This window comes from Macrotis lagotis, chromosome X, assembly GCF_037893015.1.
Source record: "Macrotis lagotis isolate mMagLag1 chromosome X, bilby.v1.9.chrom.fasta, whole genome shotgun sequence".
NCBI classification, from domain to species: Eukaryota; Metazoa; Chordata; class Mammalia; order Peramelemorphia; family Peramelidae; genus Macrotis; species Macrotis lagotis.
Genome location: NC_133666.1, coordinates 165,833,632 through 165,855,511, shown reverse-complemented (window position 1 = coordinate 165,855,511; position 21,880 = coordinate 165,833,632). Strand labels below are relative to the sequence as shown.

General features: G+C 35.6%; 1 protein-coding gene and 1 non-coding gene across 6 annotated transcripts in view; both read right to left on the bottom strand.

Moving 5' to 3' along the window:
- Positions 1-21,880, bottom strand: part of SEMA6A (semaphorin 6A) — a 176,444-nt gene that overhangs the window by 88,074 nt on the left and 66,490 nt on the right. The gene's annotated exons all lie outside the window — the stretch shown is intronic.
- LOC141503583 (U6 spliceosomal RNA) lies at positions 10,160-10,266 on the bottom strand. Its single transcript, XR_012472929.1, has one exon. It is a non-coding gene; the product is annotated as a U6 spliceosomal RNA (small nuclear RNA).

Below are 21,880 nucleotides of genomic sequence, written 5' to 3'. Positions count from 1 at the left end.
TTGGCCACCATCTGCATTCAGGTTTTTAAGATACTGAATGTCAAACAAAATAGGGTTAAAAAGTATGTCTCTAAGTTCTCTAGGAATATTCTTGTCAAAAACTTTAAATCATAACACCCAAGTAAATTTAAATATGTATGTAGTGGGATACCTGGCAAGAATATCCAGTGTATAGTCAAAGTTCCTGATGGCAGAGTTTCTGCCATTTATTATAGGTAAACTTTGACAAATCACTAAACCTCTTTAGGTCTCAGTTTGTTCACCTATAAAATGAAAAATTTGGACTAGATGACCTCTAATGTTCCTTCTAACTATACATACATAATTCTATTAAAATCAGAAGTTTTATTTTTAAGTATACATTTATGTGTATATAGATATATACATCTATCTATATATGACCAGCACTTCCTTTTTCTTAAATGTCTTCATTCTATACATTAAATTCAGTTCAACATATATTTAACAGTCTCACTTAAAGGCAACCTAGTTATTACATAGCCCAGTCACTAATTTCAGATATTTCTCTATGGTCATAAAGTTAGTAAGAAAGAGCCAAGGTTTGTACCCAAATCTTTTACCTATAAATCCAATATCCTTTTTTCATTACTATGCAATTACAACTTACTACTGGGGGACACAGAGTTTAAATAAAACATAATTCTCTGCCTTCCTAGAACTATACAGTCTTGGATGATGCAAAGTCACACCACTGACTTTGAAAAATTGTACACTAAAATCTGTCTGTAAAATCAGACATCTCTAAGTCTCATATATCTAGTTTGTTGCTTAAATCTATAACCCACCCACCAATCAACAAACAAGTTATTTGTGTATGCACCTGTTATTTTTTCTTTTTTAAAAAATTTTATTTATTTAAGGCAGTTAGGTTAAGAGTGACTTGTTCAGGGGTGGCTAGTGGATAAAGCACCGGCCCTGGAGTCAGGAGTACCTGAGTTCAAATCTGGTCTCAGACATTTAATAATTACCTAGCTGTGTGGCCTTGGGCAAGCCACTTAACCCCATTTGCCTTGCAAAAACCTAAAAAAACCCCAACAACAACAACAAAACAAAAACAAAGAGTGACTTGTTCAGGTTCTCCTGACTTCAGGTGCTCTATCCACCATGCTACTTAGCTGCCCCCTGCACCTGTTCTTAAGGATTACGTGTAAAACTTTCTTTTTCTTCTGTAAATTTTTCTCTTTCAAGCCCAGATAGGAGTGATTTCTCTTTTTAACCTCCAATAAATGATAGGATAATGAGTCCTATCAATAGGACACATTAGCCAGTATTGGTTTACTTGTATTGTCATCATTGCATGTGTCTGGATATGCCTTGTCTCCCGCAACCATATTGCTATTTCCACAAGGACACAGAAACCTTTTAAATTTTTGCTTATGTAAAGCTGACAAATTATTTTTATTGCTTTTTTATTCTACTAAATCAAGAACAAGCTTTATTAAGGGTCTGTTTTAGGAGAGACCACATGAAAATGTGTATATATAATGTTATAAAGTATAAATATATAAATATATAATGTATATAAATATATAAAATTTATTCTCCTGAAATTTTTATCTATCATTCTTTCTCTATTTTACTTGCAATGCAAACTAGAAAACCTTAACATTGTTTAGTTGTCACCCTGTGAACAGATATAATGTATATATAAAATGTTATATATATATATATATATTTATAAATAAGATATATTCAAAATTAGATGCGAGATTCAAGATATTTGGACAGGAGGAGGAAAAGAAAGAAAGGTAATCAAGAAAGATTTCATGAAGAAGTTGTAATTTGTATGGAACCTTAAAGATAAAGATTCTAAGAAGCTGAATTGAGGAGAGAGAGAATTCCAGGAATATGCGAGTGGACAGTTAGGATAGAAGGTATTGAGAACAGAGATGGAGTTGGGTATATGAGGAATAAGATGAAGACCAGTTTGCCTAGAATTTGTTTAAAAAGGGAAGCAATATGCAATAAGGATAGAAAGATGGTTTAGGATCAAACTTAAAATGTCCAATAGAAGAATATTTTGATCCTAGAGAGGTAATAGGGAGACACTGGAGCTTATGAATAGTAGAATGACATGATCAGGTGATTACTTTAGGAAAATCACTTTGAGAGACCCCTTGATTAATTGTTAAATAGGTTGTAATTCTTGAATAGAATGGAAAATTAATATATTATAATGTTAATTAGGGCAGAGAAGCATGGGAAGACTCAACTGAACTGTTAAGAAATGAAGTGAGTATAAGCAGGATAATAGTATGCAACTAAATACAATATAACTAAAAAAAACCCAACAATCAATACAATGCTGCAAATTATAATGATCACGTATGTCCTTAAGAAGAATGATGACACTCTCCATCTTGGAAAAGGTAAAAGAGAATAGTGGTAAAATATTAAATAGAACATCTTCAGCCACATGCCCCCCCCCCCAAACCTTTTAAATATTCATTACTGAAGATGGTTCTCTGGGAGAGGGAGTATGGAACAATAGATTGGGAAATTAAGATAATGTAAAAATAAACTACTAATAAAATGCCCTTGTGAAATAACAATTTGATTGAGGGAAACAAAGCATATCCACACAAAAAGATAACAATACAAGCAAACAAATAGTACACAGTTTGTCCTATTTATAGGACTCAGTACTCATTGGATGCCAAAGAAGAGAAATAACTACTATCTCAGTTTGTCAGAGAAGATTTCATAGAAGACAGTTTTAAACCTGGTCTTGATAAAACTAATTCAAATAAAAGAAAAACCATTGATATTTTAAAGAGGATGGATTGGAGTGGGGAGAGACTTTAAGTAGAGATCAATTAGGATGCTATTTCAATTATCCAACCTATGAGGGCTTTAATTAAGATGATGGTTTTGTGAGTAGAGAGAAGGGGAAAGATATAAGATATGGTGGAGGTAGAAAACATAAGCTATAGCAATTGATTGGATATGTGGGGAAAAGAATAATTAGTAAGGAGATGAGAATGATTATATATTATAAAACTGGGAGACTGGAAGGATAGTGATGTCCATGAAAAGAATAACAGTTTGGAAGAAAAGTGGGCTTAAGAGAACAAAGAAGTTCTGCTTTGGATATGTTGCTTTTGAGATACCTGAAGGACACACAATTTGAAAAATTGAGTAGGAAGTTTGTAATACGTGACTAGAGCTCAGAAGAGTGACTAGGGTTGGATAGGTAGATAATGGGAGTAATCGGTAAAGAAAATCATTTAATAAGCAACAATATTTAGACAATAGGTAGGTATAGAGCAGGATGTGAATAGGCTGCAGTATAGCATCAACTAAGAATTATTCAAGCAAGCTACATAAAAGGATATCAGTGGTATTGGTCATATGGCTAGGGGAAGACATAACTCATGGAAAGCTCAAATGTTCCAGTAGTATGATGAGAAGTCTAGAAGAAAGCCCCCAGTGCACTAGCTGTACTCTACAGAGTGTTATAGGAGAACATACATAATGAGGCAAAAAGTGAGAAAAAAGGAAAGGTTGTGATTTACTTAATCTATGAGCTCATAGGCCCAAAGTATCAAAGTAATCATAAGAAAAATAATTTCACTTGAAATTTTGAAAGCTCAGAATCTCCCATCATAATCTCTTTTAGAGGTGTGGTCTATCTGATAGAGAAAAAGGTTATTAGGACAACATGAGCTATTCTTACCTACACTATTTTTTTCTATGAATAACCTTCTGGAATTCACTTATCTATCAAATTTCTATATAAAATAACAAATAAAGTTGTTATATAAAATAACAGCTACAGCACACCTATGTCAGTGGAATATTTCAAACAAACCAGTAATCAGAGCTTTGATTCTTTGAGTGGTTTGAGTCCTTTGTAAAGAGAAGCAATCAAAATTTACAAAGATCTATTTATTGACTAAAATTTCTATCTCAGAAAGATAACGTGGTGCATAGAACACTAAATTTATAGGTTTGATTTCAATAACTGGCTCTAGCATTTACTGGTATGACTTTGGGTAAGTCACTGAACCTCTCAGTGTTCTTGGAAACTAAAACTAAGTTGCAAAGAAGACACCAACTTACTTTGGGAGAGCAGGAGTTCTCTGTTCAATATTAGTGAAATCACAGGTTTAGTTGCTACATCCTACAGTCATTATTCCCACTGGAGAGGGAGAGAGATTGTGCAGTCAGTACTGGACAGTCTAGACATGATGATGGGGGGGGGGTTATTCTCTAATTCTACCATAGGAAGCATCTCTGTACTTAGAAACTCAATTCATTGTCCCAGAGTCAGACTGTCCTACTAGGAGAGTGAAGGAGAGATTAAAGAGTGGGTGGGGAATACTGAGGGAGAAGAAGTGTGGGAAGATATCTCAAACTAAAAGAGAAATTCTATCTGGCTGCATATGTTACGGTTAACTTTGTAGAATTCTTCCCAGCTGTTTAGTAGCCTGAAATGTGTCTGCTGCCATGATTCAAATGTTCTGTAGTTGTGTGTGTGTGTGTGTGTGTGTCTGTATCTGTGTGTCTGTGTGTTTCAGGGGCTAGTTATGGAGAATGAGGGGTATAGGAGACATTTTATCCTCTGCACCTAAGAACAACTTTTGATATTTTTAAAAAGCAAAAAAAGAGATAATAAGGTTAATTTATATTTTTATTCATCCCCAGGTAACATGAAAATATACATGCTTTGGCACTTCAGTGTTAAGATACATATATATATATATATATATATATATATATATATATATATATATAGCTAGCAAAAAAGGGAAGGGGCAGATTGGGCTGCCTTAAATCTTTAGGTACAATGATTTACTTGCTTTAAAGATCTTTGGGTTCTACCTCCAATGACCTGAATCATAAATCTTCCATGCCTTAGTGAGTTGGCTTTGGCTAAAAAATTCAACTTTTGTGGCCAACTCTTTAGTTTCTTTTTCATTGCAACCTCTCTGAATTTTGATAAACCAGTGCAGATTATCCCTTGGAGCTATGGTGTTGCAAAGGAATCAGAGACTCCTACCATTAACCATGTGCTGATCCTCTATATAGGTCAGTTCTGTGCCTCAATATGGATGGGAGAAATATGTCCTAGTGAACTTGGTATATTTAGTCATTTCAAATATGGATCCTTATCTGGCATTAACCTTGAACATATGGGGAAAAGGAAAAAATATACTGGAATGAGAAAAAAGATGAGATAAGAAATTGGGAGACCGGGATGTGACATTTTAAATAATGGAAATCATGTCTAATAGTTGGAAGGAGAAGGCACCATGCTTAAGGAGTCAGAGTTGTTGAGAGGTTTTATTGACTTTACTCAAAGAAAATCTATGAAACAAGTACATAGTTGATATTTAAAGGGTGAGCATGAAAAAGTCACTTAATTTTGTGCCATAATTATTGAAAGTTTGAGGTGAAAGCTGCAAACATTTTCCAAGTAGTTTAAAGATGTGTTCATTATCCTATAGCATACTTATACAGTTAAGAGTAAATATTTCCCTCCTTTCAGCTTCCCTCATTTGTGAATGTTTTACAAGCAATAAATCACCCGAAACTATGTCAGCTATGAAATGAAACAGCCCTGCTCCCTGGTTCAGTAACTGATAAGACGGAAGTTTTGGATGGCTCCCATGCCAGAATGAGAAAGCTTCCCTGAAGAATGGTGGAAGCAGGTGTCATGACAATGGGTACAATCTGGCCTACTTAATCCTGGAACCTGTCTTGCAGAGATCAGAACTACTGATCATCCTCATACACAAGAGGAAAATTTAAACAAAACAAATGAGTATTTAAATAGAGAGTGCCCTCCATTGACCTACACAGCACAGTTTCAAGGACTCTAGCATTAATAGAATGCTGTTATTTGAAATCTCCAAAGTGGGGCGTGCATACTCTAGGGGGTGTACAAAGCGATTCATTGGTGTGTGTTTGAAGAAAATATTAGAACAGATAGTAGCCCAGCTGTTCAGTGCCCTCACAGCTGCCACCTGGCTCTGCCACTCTCCTCTTCTCCCCTCCCCTAGTGCAGGCAGTGTGGGATAATCAGCTGTGTGTACTCTTTCCTTGGCAGGCAGGTGGGCAAGCCATCAGGCACCATCCAACCCCCTCCCCCTCCCACACCTGTCTTTCTCTTTACAGTCCTACTGTAGCAGCAGAGTACACCTTATATGTCGGTCAATCTGAACGAGGACAAGCAGACCCTTTTTCCCCTGGAAACAAGGACCCGTACTCTACACATAGGAGGTGAGGTGCATTATTCAGAATTCTGGGGATGGAAGACTCAAAATTATTTCCAAGGACAGAGCTCTTTGATACCTTGCCTACTACCTAGTGAAGGAGGGTCTTAGCTTCTTTAGGTCTTAGGAGAACAAAGGAACCTTGCATTGAGTCTGGGAGGAGTTGTAGCAAGGAGAACAGAAGAGGGAAAAAAAGAAGCAGTAACAGCCGCCTCAGGAATGAGAACAAGCAGCAGCTAGTATGAGGTGAGACAGGATGCAGCTGCTGCCGCCGCTGGGATTCTTGAGGTTCATGAGTCCAAGCCCAGAACTCCTTCAGAGCTACCACCCTGTTCCTAAAACATGCAGCCCTCTTCCCCACCAACCCCTAACCTATCTTATAGCTTAGAAGCAACTAAAGAAGGCCACCTAGCACCAGGAAACCAGGGTTTTACCAGGGCACCTTGCCAAATTATCAACTTCTCACCACATAGAACTGCCACACTAAGGACCTGGGACCCGACTTCCAAAGATGGGGCCTCCTTTACTACTCCTCTCTTCTTCATATCAGGGAAGATGGGGATTTACTACTAAAATGTCAACAAAACATTTGCATTATTAGTGGATGGGATGTATTAAAAAGATAATGATTTATTAAGTTCAGTCATTGATGCACATCTTCCTTTGGATCTTTGTAGCTTTGGGAGGTCCATTTTTCAATTGGAACTGTCATTAAAATCAAGCATTGAAATAAACTGAACTTATAACCAATTCATTGAATGACTGTGTCACAATGTTTTAAACTAAGATTAAAAATAAAAACACAATAAAATACTCAGTTGCATTGCTCTATCTTAAAAACCCTATCCTTAACAAAGTGGGAAAAATGATTAACTTCATCTTTTTAAATTTTTGTATATATATTTATATGCATTTTTAAGAAAGTCAGACATACATATAACTTATGAGGAAATAAATGTATGCATATGGGAGTGTGTACTTAAAAATTTTATTTTTGTAGTGGTGAAAGATTAAAAAAAAGGGGGAGACTACTGGTTTAAGGAAGAAATCAACCAGGAGGATGTTTCCCAACTAATTAGAAACAGCTCAAGGCTATTGATTCTGATTATAATCTTTCTTGTAAATTATCTACAGGGGCCACCTGCACTGAAATAGTTGCAATAAGATACAAGGCCAACACAAATAAGTATAATGGCTTCAAATTCTTGATAAAGCACCTGGTTCTTCTCCTTCTATCTGTTGGCAGAAATATAAAAGTGCACATTTCAGAGGGAAGGGAAACATCATAGACCACATGTATTCATTTTGGAGAAAGAAAAAGGCCTGCCAAGAAATATTGACATAAATATTTGATACATTCATAGTTAACAAATAAAGAAACTGAGGGCTTGAGAGACTAAGGGATTGCCTATGTATTAAGAAAAAGGTAGGAATGGAGTCAAGATGTCTTTGTTCCAGGCTCATGAACTTTCCACTATGCCATATTTTATATCAAAATTAGTCTTTGAACTAGAATGATTCTAGAAATTCTTCCTTATAAAACAAAACTATTGCTATTTGTGCATTGTTTTGGGGCAAGAACCAAAGGATCTGGCATTGGCTTTTTAAACAATCTTCCCAATAGTTCTCAGATAGCTCTTGTCTTCTTACCTCATATGTCTAGAGGCATTGTGAGACTCAGATGATATAAGGGAAGACAGTAGACTACAAAGTGTAAAGTGCTTAGTCAACACTAGTTATTGTTTTTAGCCTATAGTTAACAGTCCAGCTGTCTAGTTATAAGTTCATATTCTCAGCCTTCTTAAATTGCACTCTTATTGAACTCCAGGATAGATTTATGGAACGATACTGGAGTGTGCTGGCATAAATGTTTAAACAACCAGATTGGAAAGTGGGGGAGGGGTGGTGATGATGGAGAGACGCTATGTTCACACTTTTAAGTTTTAACCTGCATTATTAACACTTTCTTAAGTTTATTTTTATCTTTTAATATACTTTATTTCTCTCATTAATTATTTCTCAATTACATTTAAATTGTTTAACCTTTCTTTTTTTTAATTTTGAATCCCAACTTACCTTTTTCCACCCCTCCCTCCTCCTTGAGAAGGTAGGCAATTTGATATTGATTATACATGTGAAGTCATGCAAAACATATTTTTATATTACCATGTTGCAAAAGAAAATGTAAATTAAAAAACCCAAGAAAAATCAAAATAAAACAGTATATTTCAATCTGTATGTTTTCTCTATGGAGGTGGACAGCATTTTTCATCATAAGCTTTTTGGAACAGTCATGGATCATTTTCTTGATCAGAGTAGTTGTCTTTCACAGGTGATCATCACTTTCTTAAATTTAGATGATCAGCCAATGCAATGTATCAAGCCCTGTTCTGTAGCTGCTGATTTAGATGTGAATGTTCACACTGAAAAGTTACTTCCTGTTAGAGTTGACCCTAGCAAACCCTAGCATCTGTCCAAGTGTCCATCTCTCTGACAGCCCACAGATTCTTTCTTTGCCCCTTTGGCTCAAATTTTGGGCCCTAGAGATTCTTGATCCTGAATGTAGACCCTTGGACTGGACCCATGATTGTACTGATGATAAGAGGAAGTCTCCAATGAGGAAACTCCCTTGACTAAGAGAAGCCAGAATTTTCATTGCAATTTATAATTAATTAACTAGGGGGTTTCCTGAAGAATTGAGTTGTAAAGTGACTTGCACAGAGAGAGGACTTCAACTCAGATCTTAAAGGCCTGCTCTCTATCCCCTACATTGTTCTGCTTATCAATCTATTAAAGAAAAGAAAACAAAAACAAAGCAGAAGGGTAGGGAAGGGATATAACTTATTCAATGACTTTTTTGGTTTCCTCTTTTCCTTCTCTTCTATTCACACTAGCAAGTTTCTGTGAGGCCCTAAAACTTGTATTGCTGTGCTTTTTCATTAACTTTTTTTTATACAAAGAAATCATGATTACTTTTTCTAAAAATCCCTTCAAACTCTGAGACTTTGAGATTCAATAGAGACTACCTAAGACATTTGTGGGAAGTGGATAAGGTTTACCATTTCAACTTTATACTCAAGCTAAGAATATACCCAACTTGAAGACAACTTTTTCCTAGCCATTATAATAGAAGAGATAGTGATTGTTAGGGCTTTCTATAAACCTTTGTCAAAATTCTAAATTAATTTTAAAACTAAAATGCTATCATATTATTTCCCCTGACAGAAATACCATTGCTCATATATACTGTATTGTACAATCTCATCATGGTTTATAGAAAATAGGCTACATCAGCATCTGTCTTTGGATTCTGACTTGGTCTGGAAATCTCAGGGTTAGTTACTTGCCTGGATTTACCCTTTTCCCTCCAGTGGAATAAAAGTTGTATTTCAAAAGTGACATAGATACACAGAGAATAAGACACTCTCTTTCTCTGTCCTGAAATAACACTGAAACATGAAAGTCCTAGATGTTTCCAGAAGAGTAAGGTCCTTAAAAGCAGAGATTTCTTTCTCCTTTCTTTGTATCCCCCAAATTATCATATTGTTGTTGTATGTCTGATTTTTTTATGACCTGTGGACCACAGCAGGCCAATAATGTCCATAAGGTTTCCTTGGCAAAGATACTGGCATGTTTGCCATTTTCTTCTCCAGTGAATCAATCACCTTTAGTCAGAACTCTCCACTCTGACTTGTTGATCTTGGATAACCCTGAACTGCACAACTCTTAGTTTCATTGAGCTACAAAAGACCCTCTACCATGACAAGGAATGATCTAGGAGGGGGCCTGGCATATTTTCTTTCAGTTATTTTGTTGTTTATTCAGTATTTGGGTGAGTATGACACTTGTCAAATTGGTTGCATTGTTGTACAAACATAGATCTTTATATAATATTGAAATTTACAACTATTGAAATAGTAAAAAATATGGAACGCTTCACGAATTTGCGTGTCATCCTTGCACAAGGGCCATGCTCATCTTCTCTGTATCATTCCAATTTTAGTATATGTGCTGCTGAAGAGAGCACAGGCCTGGCATATTTAATAAAATGATTGCTGACTGACTAATCATTGATTAAAAATAATTAACCAAGACCTTCATTTACTGTGCTTTTTGTCTTGCTGTTGCTATTTTTTGTTAAAACCCTCAGCAAATCCTAATATGGCAAAAAACTTAAATCATTCTCATTTGAACTAAACTCTTCAGGTCAAGTTCTCTGCTTCCAAGAGTAAGATACTATTCATTTTTTCACTTGGGCATTTAATGTTCTCAGTGCTTTTCTTCTAACCAGAAGACTAAACATAATATTTCATCATAGGTTTGTGTCTATCCAAAAACCTAGGTTAAATTTGGACTGCCTATAACAAATCATGGTGTTACACAGCTCCTGGCTGCTGCTTCAGGTACACACAAACACCCTTCTTTCTCTCTCCAATTCTCTTTCTTCTTTATCTTCTTCCTTCTCTCAAATCTTTAGTTATAGATATAATCATATACAATCAGATATAGTTATAGTTATGAATATGGATATGTATACATTTGTCTGTGTTTATGATTTCACTGGTATAAAGAACTGGATGGGGAAATACTTTCTAAAAATTATTAGTCAACAACTTCTCTACAACTTAAGTCTTACAAGACTACATTAGAGAGCTAAGCTTTGACTCTAAATTGTCTTGAATCCAAGAGTCATACTCGGTTCTCCCTTCCTCCTTCTGTCTCTCCGTCTCTCTATCTCTGTCTCTCCGTATCTCACATAAACACACACACACACATTCTAAGATACAAAAATGAGAACAATAACTTAATTTATAGAATTCACATATACCCTTTAGGAAACTCAATCTTTTTTTTTAGGTTTTTTTTTTTTTTTTTTTGCAAGGCAAGCAGGATTAAGTGGCTTGCCCAAGGCCACACAGCTAGGTAATTATTAAATGTCTGAGACCAGATTTGAACCCAGGTACTCCTGACTCCAGGGCCCGCACTTTATCCACTACGCCACCTCGCCGCCCTGAAACTCAATCTTTGATCAAATAATGAAAAAAAAATCTGCTTTCCCATTTAATAAATCAGGAAAGAAATATGAGCCTATTATTGGAGTAAAAAAATAGGAATTAGATCTGTGATTTCACTGATAAAAGTTATTCCAGAGTGAGGAAATTCCTACAAATGCAAGTTAATTCCTCTTCAACTGGGGAGTCTCGGTTGCCTATAATGGTGGGGTAAATCTCTAATAGAAATGAAGGCCATTAATATGTACATAAGGATCACTGTGGGCAGTATATCAACTTAGTTTTAAATTTTGATATTATGTATCTTTTCTTTTCTTTTCTTTTCTTTTCTTTTCTTTTCTTTTCTTTTCTTTTCTTTTCTTTTCTTTTCTTTTCTTTTCTTTTCTTTTGTTAAATATTTCCCAGTTACATTTTAGTCTAATTTAGGGGCCTAAGGCTAAGAGGTAACTTGACTTGTTCAGGGTGTTAGAGATGGTACTTGAAACCAGGCCTCCTTGACTCCAAAGTATAGTCATTGCAGTTTACAAAGCTTTGTGCAATTTGTTGGACTTGCTCATGCCCTACTCCTATAAACAGCAAACAAACAAACAAACAAAATCCCTCATTAAATTATCTTTGGTCATTTCACTCTTCCTGACTCCACTTGGGATTGTCTTGACAAAGAGAATGGAGTGGTTTGCCATTTCCTTCTCCAGTTCATTTTATAGGTAAGGAAACTGAGGCAAACCTGGTTAAGTGGCTTACCCAGCTCACACAGCTAGCTGAGGTCAAATCTGAACTCAGGTAGATGAGCCTTCCTGATTCCAAGCACAGTCATCTAATCTAGTTGCCCTATCTTGATTTACCAAGAGTTAAATAACTTAGTTGTTCTCCTAAAATTAACAATCGATTTAAACTGAGGGGAGGGAATAGGATAGTGAGGGTCAGGAGAATAAATGCTCTACACAGCATTTTTATGGTACAAAAGTGTCAAATCTATGAATGCTTCTCCTGCCCCCTATATTTGCTCTTTACATTGGCAAGTGCTGGTAAATATGCATACATATGCAGAATATACATATGTATGTATGTATGTATGTATGTATGTATGTATGTATCTTATAATCCCCTCAGTTGACCAATTTTGAAATTATTTTGTATTTCTTTCTCTGTGTTTAGATTGCCTCCACATTCCCCACTCTTAGGATGTTAGCTTTTTGAAGGTGGGGTTTGGTTATCCAGCAATTAGTCTGGTGTATAACACAAAGTAGGTCTCTAATAAATTCCCATTAAATCAATCAATCAAATAATGAGTGAATTATTGGTTATATATAGTATGAAGACAGATCTCTTCCATGGCAATATAGACAAGTTCTAAGAAATCTAATATCCATTTATAATCTATTTCTATTTGCTACCTAAAGTATTTAAAAGAAATTCTTCAACTTTACTTAACAAAATAGCAATAGGAAAATTTGGTACAGATTTAGTGATGCAGCATGTGGAAGTGGCTGGAGCTGACATTTTTTTCCCTGAATAAATTAACTAAGGAAGTATTTTGCAAAAAAAAAGATTCCCTCCACAATAATATGTTTGGAACCTACTAAGTTAATACTAAATATATTTTTCTTTCTCTGAAACTATAGGGTAGAAAAGAATTTCTCCAGAGCAGTGATTTCCAATGATTTTGTAAAACCCCAGAGGGTCTCTAATCATTTCAAGAGGAATTCTCAAGGAATTCATAAGAAAATTAATCTGAACTCACATTAATTAAACAATAATAATAGTACATTATGCTATATGGCACCATAAGGCAATAATTCTTGAAGATCAAACAGTGGATTAGGTAATGAAACTCTAAGATGATTGAAAATTGTATCATTAATTTAGTTATTCCAAATTTTGTTGTAAAACCAGGTTTTTCTCCATCTGAGGAATTTGCAAGGATAGATTTGCCACAAAATCATTCTTCAAAACAGGGGTAATAGGGGCAGCTAGGTGGCGCAGTGAATAGAGCACCAGCCCTGGAGTCAGGAGTACCTGAGTTGAAATCCGGCCTCAGACACTTAATAATTACCTAGCCATGTTGCCTTGGGCAAGCCACTTAACTCCATTGCCTAGCAAACAAAAAAATAGGGGTAATAATAATAATATCCAAAGTTACCACAGAAATCATCTAATCACCTCCCTTGTTTCATAGGTGAAGAAACATTTCCCCAGAGAAATTGAGTAAATTACCCAAGGTCAGTAATTTAGTAAAATAGCAGAGGTGAAATATGAACCCAAAGCTATCTAACTTTGAATGTAGTGTCTCTTTCATTCTGGCACATTACTAACATACTTGCACATATCTTTCTACCACACATATATTTTAATGATGTCAAACTTGGAAAGGGCCAATACATGTCAAAATATTCACAGCAGTACTTTTATGCTAGATAAGAACTGGAAACAAAGTGTATAGAGAGGCCCATCATTCAGGGACAGACTGAATATATTTTGAAACATGGATATAATGGAATAATGTTTGTCCTTCAATTTTGAAGAAGACCATGATACCAGGAAGGTGATGCCATGACAAGCACGTAAACTGGATTTGAGTGTGGGGGATGCTGTGCTAAGCTATCAGCCTCACATTATCCTCCAGAACCATCTGGATCCATTGACCAGATGTGAATCTGGTTGACTGGAGATGGCCCTGGATGTGAGGCAATCAGGGTTAAGTGTCTTGCCCAAGGTCACACAGCTAATAAATGGCAAGTGTCTGAGACCAGATTCCAAGTCCCATCTTTCTGAATCCAAGACCATTGCTGTATCCACTGCACCACCTAGCTGCCCTATATAATGGAATATTCATAAATTGTCAGAAATTATAGATTTGGAGAATTCAGAGGAACTTGGGAAGATTTATATGGACTGCTGCCAAGTGAGACAAACAGCAAGAGAAGCAACATACCTGATAGCTAAAAATTTAAATATAAAGGACAATAAGAATGAGTTAAATTCTATAAGTACAAAGTTGAAGCTTTGTTGAGCCCAGAATAGCTAAGAAAATATACCTCCCTCTTTTAAGGAATGCTGTCAGATGTGGTAAATATGTTGGCTGACTTTGCTGAATTTTTGCTTCACCTTCTTTTTGAAAATCTTTTGTTCAAGGGAATTTAGGAAGGGTAGAATAATAAAGATATGGTTGCAAGTAAATAAGAAATTTTAAAACGGTATCAGTAAAACAAACAAAAAGCTAAAAGGTATCAATTGTTTAGTCATTTTTAATCATAATTCTAAATTGTTTTCTAGAATATTTGGACTAATTCCTAGTGGTAAGTTTTTTAAAGTACCTTATTGGTAAATATTATAATGGCTGTCAACAATAAAATATTACTATAGGAATAATAGTGTCCCCTGCCAATCTGCACTCCATTTGTTTTCCTCTGCCAAATATTATTGACAAATATAACCAAATGTAGGTTAATGGTATAGTCATTTGTATCCTATCTCATTATTAGTATTCATGACTTCATCAAAACCAACTCTGAAGTGTTCTCAGTATTTTCCGCAACCTGTACTATTTCCTGCTTTCCTAACATGGTGTGACCCTGATACTTGGAGTCAACTAATCAGCTAATCCCTGAAGCATGTAGGTAAATTGCTAACTCGCAGTAATAGTCTCTGAGCTCTGGTATGTCTGGACTCATGCCCCACACATTCCCAAATTCCATATTGTAAATAACCCTAACAGATTGAGTGACTAATTAATATAATGAGAAAAAAAATATGAACCTTGAGAATGTTTTGGGTGAAGGAATGAATGAATGCTTATACGAATGAATGAAAAAGCATTTTTAAGAGCTTTCATTGTGCCAAACACTGTACTAAATACTAGGGACACATACACAAAAGTAAAGACTGTTCCTGTCCTAAAAGCGCTTATATTCTTTCTTTTTTTTTGGGGGGGGGGGGCAATCAGGATTAAGTGACTTGTCCAAGGTCACATAGCTTGTAAGTATCAAGTATCTAAGATCAATTTGAACTCAGGATCTCCTGACTCCAGGGTCAGTGCTCTATATACCGAACCACCTAGCTTCCCCAAGAGGTTATATTCTAGGGGATTACATCACATACAGGGGAATGGTGTTCAGGTATTGGCATTTTGTTAGGAAAGGTACAGGGATGATAATGGGGGGGGGGGAGAGGCAAAGGAAAGAAGATCAAAACATCTCTTTCAGAAACAATGGCAGAGTTAATTTGATCATAATCCCAGCACTGTGGGGTAGGAAGAATATATACAGTGGTAAAGATGCTGGCAAAGCTTTGGAGAAGAGATTGGGAAGCGTAGATGAAATGAAGCATGGCTGCAGCCCATCTGAAATAGTGGCCTTGTGAATCACAATGAAGAAAGGAAAGGAGGGTGGGAAGGACTGGCATTCCACAGATGAAAAGGTTAAAATCTCTAGGATTTAGTTTCTAGTTTGCATTGGCAAGTCTGTTGAGTAGATGACCGAGAAATAGCTAGAAGGAATAATATTATCCATAATTAGAAAAATATTCATTTCTCCTTTCCCTCCTTTCTCTTAGACTCAGATTCATTCTCTTCTACTCCCTTATTTTCCTTCTTCCAAAGCAGGCCATAAGTATCAAATGTAGTATGAATTCTAATTCTATGACTCAGTGGAGACAACTAGTTAATAACTGATAACCCGGATACAAGGTTAATTACTACAGTCTAAATTATCTGGAGAGAAAATTCTGTATGCAAATATCACCAATTAACCCATGCATATAAAAACCACAATTCCTGTAATTAATAGAACACTACATAGTCACTATAATTACGATTTCTGCCAGAGAGACAAGAATCATGAGGAAATGTGAAATTATCCAATAAGCAAGACTGTGACAAGTGGAAACTCAAATGAGGCACTGAGGGTCAGACAAAGAGAGGTGATAATTCAGAGAGAAAGAGTGAGAGAGACACAGACACAGCAAGCCAGACACATGCTGCTAGATATTCACACCATGATAATACAAAGCTCTCAGTGCACATACTCTCACCTTTTCTTCTGGGGGAACTAGAAACACAGAAGAATAAGTGGTCCTAAAAGCTACTCAACCTACAGTTTATTATAGAACATACGTTCTATGTGTGTCATACAGATTTTGGACATTTTGAATAGTGAGAGAATAAAACCTACTGAGAAAGAATTGATGCAGATTGATTAATGGATGAATTTTTCAGTGAAAGGGAAATTCACCTGGTTTACATAGGTCTTTTTCCCCTGAGTTTTAAAATTTTTCATGATAATTTTGTTTTTTGAAAATGTTCATTTTTAAAAAAATATATCCTCCTTCCCCTACCTAGTGAACTTCTCCAATAACAAAGAAAAAAAGCAGTTCAGGAAAACTAGCAAATATATCTACTGAGTCTGACAGCATATGTGATTTTTCCATATCCATAGTTACCCCTCCCCACCCCTCTGCAAAAGAAGAAGAGACATTTCCTCATCTCTTTTATAGGAACAACTTGGCCATAGTTAATTATATAGCATTTAGTTTTTTATTTTATTCTTTTCATTCATATTATGGAAATCATTGTATATATTATTTTCCTAGTTCAGTTTCCTTTATTCTGCATCAAGTCATGCTCCTTTCCAGAATTTTCTGAATTGTTCACATTTGTAATTTTTTATGGTACAATGGTAGTCCATTGCATCAGTATCACCATGGGTTTGGTTCTTTTTACATTCAACAGACCAATGCTTTGTTTCCAGTTTTGTGCTACTCTGAAAATTATATCATATAGGACCTTTCCTTCTCTCTTTGACCTTCTTAATTCACATACCTAGCAGTGGAATCTCTGGTTTGGATATTAAAATTCACTTTCTTAGTGAATTTTCAACTTCTAATTTGTTCTCCTGAATAGTTGGACCAATTCAGTTCTCCAATAGTGCATTTCCATAGATTCTGAAACATAATCTACCCACATCTTTTGTCATCTTTGTCAGTTTGTTATGTGTGAGATAAAAATCTGTAATTTTAATCTTCATCTCTTTTATTATTAGATATTTGGAACAATCTCCTCTAGTTTAATTTGAATGACTAAAAGATGAAGGTGGAATCACTTTTTGTAAAAAAAAAATGAAATATTTCACTATTTCAGTTACATGCTTTTCATATCTCCAAAAAAAATTTGTATCTTTGAATATCCACCAAAGACTTTTATACCAGTATGTACTAATGAAGGGACTATAGCTTATTTAATCCTTCCTTTATGAAACCAGTTCAAGAAATTTGAGAGCTAGTCTTTATTAACTATCTGAATTAATTCAACCACTTTATGATTCAGGTTCACCATCTAAACACATAAGGAAACATAATAATAACTAGTCCTTCCTAACTGGAGAGATATTACAACTCCTAATGAGACAATCTCAACAAGCACTTAAGCTTCATAAGATAATAATTCATAGAAGAATTGAGAAAGTGTTTTGGAAAATATTACAGAAGCATTCTAGAAACATCATTTTTGTCTACTGTAATTGATCTTTGAGCTCGTATACACAAATTCACCACATCTCACTAGATATTAACATTGAACTAACCCACTGACTTCTTGCCTTTAATCTACAATAAACTCATCCATTATCTTTCAGGAGGCCTTAGATCACTAGCACCCATAAGTGCCTAACTAATATGATGAACTCTGATATTAACCATCTAACCTTTCATCTCTCCCTGTACCTTATTTCTCTTAAATCTGTATTTCTTCCTCATCATGACTGGTGGTCTCTATTCCTCAATACACTCCCTATATTACCTCTGTAATGATGAATGACTGTACTCAATCCTTGATTAACTTACTTTATCACTACTGGTGCCTTATCAAACCTCAGCCCTAGATTACTTCCACCATATACTTTCTTCTCTCTTGATCAACTACTGCTTAAAGGAGCCAGAAAAAGTCATACAACTGTGCTTGCCACAGCAACTTTACATTGTCATCTCAGTGGAACGATAAGTAAAGAAGGCAATTTTTAATCTTCCCTAATTGACTCCCTATCACACTCCTCAAGCTAGTGTTTCAAACCTTTTTTTCTCTCCTCAAACTTACTGTAAAACTCCCTTCCTACTCTTTCCCCCGGCTAAGGATCTCACCTCATTCTTTATTGATAAAATAATGCCATACCATGTTCTTTTTTGTTGAAAAGCTGGGTGATTATGAGTGTGGAATATTGCATACCCTGTCAGACATGGTTACTGTGTTCCTTGGTCTTGCTTAACTGCTTTATTTTGTTACAAGCAAAGGCCAACTAGGGGTTTTAGTGGGGGAGATTTATATCCTTAAGTGGCTGTGAAATAAAACAAAAAGATATTTTAAAAAATCCCCAAACTCAAAAACTCAAAATAAATAATTTAAAAAGACAGAAAACAGAGCTATTCACCTTTTAAACTCTCTCTTATTCTATTTCTCAAAATACTTTGAATCCTTGTCAAATCCTTTTCTCTTGTACTCCAGTCACTAGTGAAGAGATGGTTTTTCTCTGCTATGTATTTGTACTCTTGACCCCTCCCCTTTTAAATCCTCCAGCAGCTTGCCTCTACAATTACCCTCATCCTGATTTTTTCATTTCTCTCTTCTCTGCAGCTTACAAACATGCTCATCTCATCAATCATTAAAATCTTTACTTGACTCTTCGAGCTATCATCTTGTTTTTCCTTATTTTTATTGTCAAAATTTGAGAAAGAAAAGTCTACAGTAATTTTCGCCTCCACTTTTCCTCTCATGCTCTTCTTACCACATCATGTAACTAAGACTCCTCTCTCAGGTTTACCATTGTGCTCTTAATTGCCAAAACTGTTATGTCTTTTCTCAGGTTTCATGTATCTTGGCCTTTGGTACTATTGGCCTTGACTTTTAGTGTTGGATATTCTCTCTGTGCAGGGTTTTACCCAATACAGTTTTATTCCTATCTGTGGCTACTTTTTCCCAGTCCATTTTTGTTGAATCATTTCATCATAGATCTCTATCTAAAAATGAGTTCAGGGGTCATCTATTCCATTTAAAAAAGTGAGTAATCTGAGGTTAACTCACTTGTGCAAGGTCCTATAGTTAATAAATATAGGAGCTGAGAATTAAACTCAAAGTCTCTCTCTCCACTGTACCCATGTGTCCTTCCTCCAATTTGTGGATACATCCCCCAAGATTCTGTCATGGGCCCCATACTGTTCTTTTATATCCTTTCTCATTAACTCACCTCTAGGCAGATGACTTGCAGATTTATACACCTAACAAATCTCTCCCCAAGCTCCAGACCTATTGGATAGAACTAACTGCCTATTGGACTTTTCCAACTAGATGACCCATAGATGCCTCGAACTTAAAATGTCCAAAACAGAATTCATTTTTCCCCCTAAACCCTTTCCCCTTTCCTAATGTTCCTCTTTCTATTAAGGACACAACTATCTTTCAAATTATTCAGGTTTCCAAACTGTTATCCTCAATTCCTTACAGCAACACTCCCCCAACATGTGCAGTTGTCAAATTTTGGCAACTATACTTCTATAAAGGCAATATTAAAGGAACAATGTTTAAAGCTCTAAGTCTGGGAGCAGAAAGACTATTCAAATATGATCTAAGGTACTTATTAACTGTATGACCCTAGGCAAGTCACTTAATCTATTTGCCTCAACTATAAAATGTGAATAATAACACTAATAGCACCTGCCTCCTAGAGTTTTTGTGTGGGTTAAATGAGAGTAACATTTATAACGTACTTCACATGGTGGTTGGCATAGAGAAGTTACTTAATGTATATTTCCTTTCTCTCTCTCTCTCTCTCTCTCTCTCTCTCTCTCTCTCTCTCTCTCTCCATTTCTTTCCTTTCTCTTTCCTTCTTTCCTCTTTCCCTCCATCTCTTCTGTTTCTCCTTCCTTCTCTTCTTTCTTTCTTCCTTCCTTCTTTCCTCATCATCTTTCTTATCTATCCCTTTACCACAGTTTCAGACTTTCATTACCTTTTGCCTGTATTACTGTAGTAGTCTCTTAATTGCATTAATTCTCTCCCCCTTTCAATCTATCCTCTGTGATGCTGCTAAAGTGATAGTCTTAAAGTAGAGGTATGACCATGTCACCCCTTGGCTCAGTAGGTCCACTGGCTCTCTGCTAACTCTAAAACCAAGTACAAATTCTTATGTCTATCATTTAAAGCCCCTCATGACTTCCCAACCTTATTAAACACAATTTTCCTTTATACATCCTATGATCTGATCAAACTATTCACCTTATTATTTCTGTATAATGCATTCTACCTCAGAATATTTCCATGACTGTGAATAGGTTATGTCTGGCATTCACTTCCACCTCACCCGCCCATTAGAATACTTAGCTTCCTTCAAAATTCGACTCAAGTCACACTCTTGACAAGAGGACTTTCCTATTTTCTATGCCCTTCATCTTAGAGATTTCTTTGTGTTACTGCCTTTGTCTACATTTTATATTCATTTAGCAGTGTAAATATTGTTCTCAACTACTTAAATAGTGCAGAATATAGGCCTCTTAAGGGTTTGGGTGAGCTTTAAAAAATGTCTTTTTATCCCCAAGACCTAGCAAAGTGTTTGACCCAAAGTAATTACTTAATAAAGTCCTTGTGGAATGAATGATGGGTGATATCCCTGAGGCCGCCAGTCATGCCATGAATCATGCTTAGTTAAATTCTTTCAGATGTTTTTGCAGAAATTCTTTAAACAAGCTTTACTAATTTCTATCACAGTCCATCTCCTTGAATCTTAACTTGGACCTTACTCTTCAGACTACAGAGTCAGATTGCTAGAATTATTTTCTCTGTGATGATGTATTGAAGAGTGCATAGTTTAATAAATTCAATTTTAGAGGACTGCATTGTGTAACATTGCAGATACAAAGATCACATTATGTATGAATTTATGATAATCTTGTACTACATGACCCCATATGTATGAACTCATATACTATTTCAGATATAGAACTAAACTTAATGGAAAAAGCACTTGTGGGTCTTTAAGTAAGGTTGATGATATTGCTTCCAGGAAAGTATAGTAAGAAGATAGTTGGCATATCAGTGTGTTATGACAAATTCAACTGGAGGCTCTTTCCTTTCACAGCTTTGAGACTGTTCTGTTTGGAACACGGTGAATCTTTTGGTAAAATCCTGCTACATACACAGATCTTGCTGGCTGCTACCCAGACAGTTTTATCCATGATAGAATATACTTAGAATGGAAGGAATAAAAACCAAGACTCTTGCATTTAGAATGACCCTCAATATTTCAGGTTCCCAGTTTGATGAGTTTTTAAAATCTTCTGTTCTAAAGCCAAGTTGACCTTTTCCAGCATTTGCCTAGCCCATAAACAGGAGGCAAATGAAAATGTGATATGTTATTAGGCAATCCTGCTTAGCTTATTTCTGGGAATTTGTTTGATGGCTTGTTGGAAACTATTATGTCAAAACAAAAGGTATCCATACTTTTTTTTTAAAAAAATGATATTAAATGCCAACTTTAAAAAAAAATGAGAGCAACATGCAGTTTTCACACACTCCTACTTTTTACTCTGCTAAAACTCAGAGCATCATCTCTATGAATATGGTACAATTACAGCATTCCCTTCCCAAGGATA